The following is a 9,552-nucleotide window of genomic DNA, read 5'->3' as shown; positions in this document are numbered from 1 at the left end:
CTGACAATATGTAAAGCAATATTCTGGCTGTTGCCACGCTGAAAAGTTGCACATTGATCTTAAAAAATAACGAAAATAAAAGAGACTGGGGGTGACGTCACATAATGCACAGTCAATGGGAAGTCTCCGCCCCTCAAAGTTGAAAAGGGAATATTTATCCGCATATCGGGCTTTTTTCATAGGCAGATAATTCACCTAATCATTGAAACAACGTAGGCATTTAATTCCTGACCATTTTCCTGTTACTGGAAAAAATAACACAGCTTGCATTTCTTTACTGACACTTAGTTTTTTGGCGAATTGATCTACCCCCGTCACCTCATTGCTCTATTGCTTTGAGGGAACAGACCTGTAATCTTTTTGACATTTATCTCTCGTTACCCAATGATGGTCAGACAGTCGAACACTAACAGCGAAAAAGAGCACTCCTGAAAGTTTGAGAAAAATAAAAATTTTTTTGCATGTACACAACAAGTGAGCCCACTTACACTTTTTGCCATGAAATCTGACGGTTCCGGGTAGCATGCACGCGCTAGCTGTATTCTGCCTCGTTGATTTTGCACTGACGTGACGTCACTCGGTCGGCTAGTTTTTGTTGTCATTTTTATAAATCAATGTGCAAGTTTTGAGGATGGCAACAGCCAAAATATTGATTAATAGGTTGTCAGGGGGTTATATAAGCAAAAATAAAGTTGCCACTCGTTAACACCAACGAACTGACAAGATATGAGACTGGGCCCACCACCTATATAACATTTTTGATGTTCTTTATAGACCACCATTTACATTAATCATAAATATTATCAGTTATCAATCATTCAATCAATAAATAAATCAATTAGAATTGGGTATTTGTATCAATACACTTTCCCTATTGACCGTCTTGTTCCATTACCGCACAATGTTGCCGTATGGCAACATACCTATTTTTCAACATAAAACGGAAATAATTTTAGTTGAAAACAAAACAAATGGTGAAAACAGATCATGACTAACTATAGATCATCCCAATATTTTTTTAAATTTTGTAAATGTAACCAGTGGCAGATAAGCTGCTTGTTTTTCTCGACTACGCCACTTGGGGGCGCTACCCCAAGACAACAACACAGACCCAAAAGGCTTCACAGGTTCGAATGTGCAAAAGTTTGTAAGAATGAGGACAAAAAGTGTACAAATACAATGTCTCTTTATTTTTCTTCTCAATTCAACAATTATGAAAATGGAGTCACAAGGCAATTCTCAATATTTATTTCATAAATAGATCAATAAAAAAAGTTTAATTTAATTTCTTTTAAAAAAGTGTTCATCAGGTGCCAATGACAATGACAAGTTACTAAAATCAAGGGAATCGCTATAGGCTACTCCTCCTCACCCTCACCAACCACCTGTACTATAACCTGGAGAGGAAAGGGTTTAGAAGGCAGACGAGACAGGAAAGCCACCACCAGTGCACCCAACACCGCAAGTCACTGCAATACTACAAAAGAGGGAAGAAAAGCAAATTAAAGACAATACACTACAAACTTCAACTCTACTCACTACAACTAAGGAAAATCGAATACACACAGAAAGAGGGAAGGGAGTCTGCTCAACTAGTCCTAAGCACTCCACATGGGAGTCAGGTGGAGGAGAGCTAGAGGGGGAGAGGAACTAGTCCCACTTTAACCTACTGGAGCTGGATTGCTTGCTGAAATAAATCCAAAATTAACAAGGACAATTGGGGAAGAACATAAAGCCAAACAAACAAAAGCAGCAAGAAGCGAAGCAGCACAATGCAGCAACACGCCAAGCAAACAAAAGACACACAAACACAAAGTGACACACAGTAGTGATTTCACACGCACATGCACGCTCACACAAACACACACACTGAAGGCAGCTCCGGTAATACTGGCCTCTCACGCCAACTGGGAGCTGGGACGCACAAACAGCGACAGTATAGGGAAAATAATAAAAGGGCAGCGACAGCAATCACCCACTCCAGGCAAAACAGCAGTAACAGTTGGAGTTAGACCTCTAAAAGCAAAGGCAGCATGTTAATAGCGTGTTAAAGGGATACTTGGCTATAGTGAACATGGCATACAAACTTACCGGTTCGGAGCTGGATGCGTTGCTTGCCGACTATATATTTGATACACTGTAGGCCTACGTCCATTTCTGGCATAGGCACACACGTTTCCTGCACGGGTACAAACAGGCATTAGGCTCACTGCTAGCGCTATTGTAGCCGACAAGCGTGAAATATTGGAAACTTACAGAGTTTACACAAAGTAAGGTGGCAGAGGTAAACAACTGCCCAGACGGCAAGTGAAGCGACAGCACAGCCTCCATGCTCCGAATGACCGCAAGGAGCTTAAACAATGCACCGATCTGTCGAGAATGAGATCAAATGAGAAACTACTATTAACTGAAATGCCCAAGAGAAGCAGTGGAAGAGGGAAAAGTAAAAACACGCACCTGGCATAACCGCATGAAGCGACTGCAACCCAACGCTGTAAAGGCGACGACGCAGCGCAGCGCAGCTCACAACGAGCTGCAAGGAGAAGGGAATGTGATCACATACGGACCAAAAACAATAAACCCCATATCAAAGTTTCAGATACTTACCAGAAGCGGATAGCAGAGAGGCACTGCCAACTCTTCGGAGCCCAACAGATCCAATGCCGCTGGCTACTACTAGCTCAAAACAAGCCAGAAGTCCGGCGTATAAATAGTACCGGGTGGAACGCTTCACCACTCACAATGGTTCCGTCTCCATCCGCGCTCACCCGGTTACATAAATATTGCAAAAAGTGTGAAAGATCTTGGCCAATGCAAGAGCAATCTGTCAAGGACACATGCTCATGTACAGTGAGGGAAAGAGCAAGCCTGGGGCAGTGTGTGGTGTCATGTGATGTCAACAAACCACATAATTGGATAAAACAAGGCCACAGTATCAATATGAAAACCAATCAGTGTCTATTATGTAAGGGTTAACGTTCGGCGAGAAGGTCGCTACCGTGGAATAGCAGCACGACAGAGAGAATCTTTAGACCCCGACGCGAAGCGGCGCTGTCACTGAACGCAGTTTAGTGATGTCACGGTGTCACATGACTCCTGGAAGGAACGCAATTCGCTCATCCAGTTATTATAGAGAGAGAGGCGCTGTCGTAATATACTGTTTGATATTTTGAGATGGATCCTCCGTTGGGGTGGTTAAATTGAAGAGTTTGGTGGCCATGGTTATCTTTTTCGAACCAGAATATTTGTTACAGATAAAGATGTATTCCTTCCAGGAGTCATGTGACACCGTGACGTCACTAAACTGCGTTCAGTGACAGAGAAGTGAATTTGCGAGACAATAACAACACAGGACATGGGAACGTGTGAATATGTTTCTTGTGGCTCGTCTTTGGTGGACAAAAATAAAATGGATTACTATGAAGTATCACTTTGGCAAACCATTTTGCGGACGTAGTTGGAAGGCGGAAGCTGAGAGAGGTAGGTGCGCCACTTTTGAAAACTCCTGTTGTATCGTACCTGTGCTACCTAATGGAACTGTGAACCACTAGATCGACTTGTATGGACCCACACACCACGGCCAAATCGTTCAAAAGGTTTTAATGCACGCTAGGAGCTTTAAAACAGGTCAAATACCTGCCCGACGGGCCAGGGTTTAACCGAAAACAGCGCAATTGAAGAACTTTGCGCAGCACGCATGAAATTTCTCGCGGTTTCCCCTTTCATCCTTTTCCCTGGGTCCACCCAAGATGGGATATGAATCCAAACTGGCCGGAATTGCCCTTTAACATCTTTAGAGGAAGTCCAAATTAAAGTTCCATAAAAGTATCGCTCTCAAGGGGCTTGTGCGTTATTTTCACAGCTGCGATGTGTTTGGTAATTAACATGTCGTGTCCCATGGTCGGTTAAATTTCACATATCTTCACCTTCCCATCAGTGTTGCCAGATGTGTCTGACCAAATCCCGCCCAAAAGGTTCTCAAAAACCGCCAAAATGCGCTAAATTCCGCCCAAATTCAACAAATTACATTGACTTCTGTGGGCCCAAAACGGCTTAAAAAAACGCCAAATGGCCAATTTTTCCCGTTTTTGCCCGCCGACGCTCATCCCAAGTAGCCCAATTGGGCGGGCACCCGCCCAATCTGGCAACACTGCAACACTGCTTCCCATAGGCTATTGTAGTTCTGTGCTTCATGTGTTGCGTGTCCTTGTACACAGCGTTATGTTGGTGTCATGTAATACGAAAAGACCACTCTGCCCTAGGTTAATGTTGGACCAGGCCATTTGTAACGTCTTTAGAACAATTAGCTCTAGTATAAATTAATGTTCTAGAAAAGTCTCGCTCTCAAGTGGCTATTTTCACAGCTGCAATGTGTTTGGTAATGAACAGCTGTGCCGTGTTGTTGCTATGTTACCTTCAGCGTCCTTTTGGGGGGGGCTATTAATAATGGCACAGTACTGAAAACGTACGGCTTATTTAAGAAATACATAGGCCTACCTACATAGTTGTCATTACATCTGAGTGAAGTACATAAAATAAGCTGTATACACGTAAGCATGGCCGATTCAGTGTCACAAATATCCACAAACCTGCATAAGCGGCAACGAAAACAGTCGGCTTCAGTGTTACCAGATGATACTGATTATTTTTGCCCATTTCTACCCACAGACCGCCTTCCTCAATGGCCCGATTGGGCGGGAAACCGCCCGATCTGGCAAGACCGCTCAGCTTCTGGCGCTATAATAAAACGTTTGGTGGTAGTGAGGGTAATTTCATTAGTGGAGTGAGAATTTAGACGTTACAACTTGTCAAAATCTTAGCAAAAATGATTGAAACCCTCTTTGATGACATTGTAATCACCGTTTGAAATCGTATGCATTCCTATGGCTCACAGCTGCGATAGTCTCCATTAGGCGGAGCTACGTCTGTGGGAGGAGCCCACAGGGTGCGAAAAAAGCAAAGATGGCTGCGCCCAGTCAATCAGAAAAGCTGCCACTGGCTAGAACCGCCCATTGCCAGTCTAGGTTAATACAGGTCTGTGGGCGAAGGTCTGCTGCAATTGGAGGCTCCTCCTACAACAAGAATTTACCACTAGTTACCACTTAAGTAGGGGTCTGCAATTGAGTTTGGAACCGTGTAGCAAGCACAGATTTGGGCTGAATGTCAGCACTGTCAGCTGAGTGTCAGCTCGGCTGGAACACTGGTTACCGTGACTCAGCCAACACTTCATAGAACACTGAAAATAACTGTCATGTCATGCATTAACTGAGCCAACACTCAGCCGACACTGAAAATAACTGTCAGTCTCATGCAGTAACTGAGCCGTCACTGAAAATAACTGTCGGCATACGGTAATAGGGCCATTATTGGGACGTGGTCCGCGGACAAAGCCAGAATTGGGCCAACTGTCAGCACTCGCGAAAAAGAATCGGGCCAACAGTGGGCCAGATGAAATTTGCTACCTGGGGAGGCGGGCCATATTTTTGTCTGACAAAGGCATCGCGGTTACCTGATTATCATAGACTTGCAATCGAGATTTGATCTACCGCCGAAGGTGCTGCGTCACAAGGAGGGCGCAGCCTGGCTAGCATCGCGGGCCATTGCCATGCTATTTAACAACGTCAGACAGGCAATACCATATTAAAGGTGCACTGTGTTATACTTTTGGAAATGTCTTCCCTTTATGTGAGTGGGAGCCTCCACTGGGAGTGTCTTTATGGCGGATGCTACATTAACACACCTGTGTAGGCGCTCCCTCACACTCTGCTGAAGTACTCTGCAGCACACAGTCAGCGCAGCTTGGGGAATCACCACTAGAGGGAAAGACAAAGTAACAGTAGAGTACAGAGGTAGAGTAGTTAGAGTCCTACGTTTAATCACTAAACCATACAAAAACAAAATGCCAAAGAAAATGTTAAAGTGTAATGGTTCTTACAGTTTTTGTCGCTTGCTGTTGTGTATATCTGCTGGCAGGCTCCTTTTGTAGGGCTCAATGTGGTCCATACTCTGTTTCGTTTTCAGAGTCACACCGGCCTGGGGTGGATTTCTCGAATCTGACCAAAATTAGCCTTCGGACCAAGTTAGTCCGAACGAAGTCCGACACAACAACTAACCAACAACTATGATTTCTCAAAACCCTTAGACCAACTAGGTCCGATGTAGGTACGAGGTAACCCACACAGCAAAAGTACACCGTAATGGATCCGCCCCGGAGTCCACCGTCCGGAGGCCATCCTCCGGAACGGATCCGGTAAACGGGGCCGTATCGGCGTCCACTTGCACGCCGCCTATCATCCGACGCGGAGGCGTGGTGCGGACTCAAAAGGGACCCGTTTGTCACCCGCAACGGATCCGCGTGCAGAAGCGTACCTCCGCAGTGAGCCCGGTTCGGAGGCGCGACATCCGATGCGGACTCATTCCGTGTCCACTTATTGCATCCGTCACGGTTCCACTACTTTTTATCAGTTACGGACCCATTCCGGACTCATAGATGTTCCGGGCCGGGACCATTTTGCTCATAAAGTTACTTTCTTATTATGCTATAATCCCAATAAACGAACACTAAACCAGTTAACCGTTTCAAACAGCATTTAGATTTAATTCTACAGATAACACAGACCTGGCCTAGACACCGTTTAAATAAGAACCCGAAAAAAAACACAACCTGACTAAGAACTTCACTCATCATGATTTTTTATTTATCTTGACATTATTTTTCTGTCTCACTGTCATGTTGAACAATCGCGTGTCGTGGCTGCCTTCTCTTCCTTCTCTCATGCCTCATCAGTCGACGGGGAAACATCACATCAGCGCTCCGATCTGAAAAGGCAACAGAGCTAAACTTAGAGCTTTCATTTAAATTTCGTAAGATGGCAATCAGACATTGCATTGCATATGGAATGGACAACGCTCTTTCACATCTCTATCCCGTGACAGTAATGATGTTGAATATTATAAGATGTACAATGTCCTACTTACTCTTGGTCGTAAAAGCCGGGAGGCAGGCGGGCATCACCGTAGCAGGGTGGATTACAGCTGGCTAGCCCTGTCCGACCCAGAGGTAATTCCACCTGTTTACTGTTGCACAAGATTAAGGACAAATTCAGATATTTGTAGCCCAACCACGGACACCTGTATCAAACTATGAGCCCAGCTACTTCATTCATTCACCAATGATGGACAGCATATGGGACGAGGGCGCAGTTCATGGCCATCCATTAATTGCTAATAAATTAGCCTGGATTTCGTTAACGTGAGGAGAACATGATGCCACCGCTTTAGGATTTGTACCGTTAAAAACACAGTTGGTGCCAAACCTGTTGAGAGCATCACCAATCCGTGTAAAAGTGTACCATGAGCCAAATTCAGACCAATATAGCCGTTTCATAGGAGTATTTGAACACTTAGACCTACGTTTAACTTTACACAAGTTTGCTTCAGTCAACCGGTTTGCTAGTAACTGGCTAGCAAGCTAACGTAAACAAGGCTGTTAAAATGGGCACAATGTTGATCATTTTTATTCAACTGCACTTCCTCCATGTATCGGATGGCATCATATTTTAACAGCATTTAGGAAATACTACAATAGCCAATGTAGTTCTCCATGTCTTTGAATGAATGAACTAGCTGTCTCGTTTTGAAAACAACTAGGGTTAACTTACACTTTTAAAGTCATAAAACAAAATCCTACGAAATATCAATAAGCATTGATAGTATAAAAGCTTCAGATATACTTTTTGTACCTTTGTGTATCACCTAATATAAATAAATCAATACTTACTGGAGAGCGCTGTTCGGTCGTGTCTGCCCCAACAAAAACTGTACCAACGTCCGTTAGATTTTACAGCGCGTCCGCGTTTGTGAATCAGATATGGATGCGATTATGGTCCGCGTTTTGACGGTAGAAGTTGGGGCGGCGCACGGTGGCGACCCTGATCCACCAAGTGGAACCCAAAGGAATGTGACAGTGACACGGATGTGGTGACTTGAACGCGGCTCCGCATCGGAGTCCTCTGCTGTGTGGGAAGTCCGATGAAATTCCAACCAAGTAAGTTAAGATGTACTATGAAGTTTTCGGAAATGCTCGGAATGTCTCGCCTCAACTCGGGTGCATTTATCACAAAGCAGTGACGCTGTACCACACAGTGCCCGTCAAATTCAGTAGGCTATTTACATCTATCAAAGTCCACAAATCTTTGTCAACACAATCATGTCCCCGACTTCACCCCTCTTCAACTGCAGTTACCAAATGCGACATTACAATCCACCATGTATTATTTTTACTTAGGTTTTGCATATAATGTTTAATATTGTAGGCTATAGCCTACCACTAATTTGGAAGCACGGTTGGTGGGTGAGTGGTTAGAATGTCGGAATTCCATACACTTTTGCCGTTTCCTTATCGGAGGCGTGAGTTCAATACCCGGTGAATATAGCCTAGGCTTAACCACCCATCACATCTTTTTTCCAGAACGGCAAGTGAAGTCATTCTCACGCTCATGGGCAACGCAACACTTTCAACAGGTCATGGCCAGGCAGAGTACAGTTAAATGCTGCTTGAAATGATGACTGAAATTACGCTCGAGTGTTAATAAAACATATCAGAATGTTTATTTAATTTTCCAGTCTGCACGCGTGTTTACGCGCGACGTAAGCGGGTGGAACTGCCATTATTGCAGTTGTACATAAAGACGCGCAGGAAGGGACCTATGGAAGGGGCCGTTAATGTCTGTAAACATGGCACATTCAAAGTCCTTCAACGTCGGAAAAGACCTGTTAACACAACCATATCCCCAAAATCCACCCCATTAAATGCAGTAACCAAATGTCGGTCTACACATCACCATCAATGAAGAGCAATGGGCGGTGAATGGTAAGCGCGAAGGCATTTTCAGTGTGACAAGATTTTGATTCCCTCAGTAAGATAGGCCTACATTAAGCGCAGGTGCCTATTCTGCCCTACAATCTTAGAACGCAGTAAAGCTGGGCTTACACTGTGCGACTTTTGCCCCGATTTGGCACTCGCACGACTTTTTGAGAGTCGGGCCGATTTCTTGCTCAATCGCAGGTCAATCGTGAGTCTCGCATCGTGCAGTGTACATGGGGTAACGACAAGCGATTTCGCCTCACGAGCGTGCAATCGCAGGGTCGCAAGAAAATCAAAACTGTTTGAAATTCTGGTCGTGGCTCGTGTGTAAATCGCACAGTTAAAGCAGTGCTACGACCCGAATTGACACTTCACATGCACAAATGAATAGGGCCGTGCGATTCGCTGTTGAGCGCGACCTCATCTCCACCTCAGGTGCGCATGTTCCCTCCTCTGCAGACCGGGGAAACATGCCTGACGCATCGTACGGTGGAAGCATTTCGCTCGCACCCGACTGTCGGCTCGTGTAGTGTGAGGACGTGCGTCGTGAGTTGTGAACTTTTAAACTGTGAAATTCCGTCGTGCAGTGTGAGCAGAAGCTTAAGACCCACGAGTGAAAATATCGCACAGTGTATGCCCGGCTTAACTCTGAAAACGGCAAACTGAGAAAAAAGGCTTCAAAGTTT

At 44.8% G+C, this 9,552-nt stretch overlaps 1 long non-coding RNA gene across 1 annotated transcript; it reads right to left on the bottom strand.

Moving 5' to 3' along the window:
- Nucleotides 1-6,687: 6,687 nt before the first annotated feature.
- On the bottom strand, nucleotides 6,688-8,028 carry LOC134441178 (uncharacterized). Its single transcript, XR_010033108.1, has 3 exons — nucleotides 7,781-8,028; nucleotides 6,979-7,077; nucleotides 6,688-6,819 (listed from the first exon to the last, which is right to left on the bottom strand). It is a non-coding gene; the product is annotated as an uncharacterized LOC134441178 (long non-coding RNA).
- Between the last annotated feature and the right edge of the window lie 1,524 nt (nucleotides 8,029-9,552).

Source organism: Engraulis encrasicolus, chromosome 24 (assembly GCF_034702125.1).
Source record: "Engraulis encrasicolus isolate BLACKSEA-1 chromosome 24, IST_EnEncr_1.0, whole genome shotgun sequence".
Taxonomy (NCBI): Eukaryota; Metazoa; Chordata; class Actinopteri; order Clupeiformes; family Engraulidae; genus Engraulis; species Engraulis encrasicolus.
This window is presented reverse-complemented; position numbering and strand designations above follow the sequence as displayed.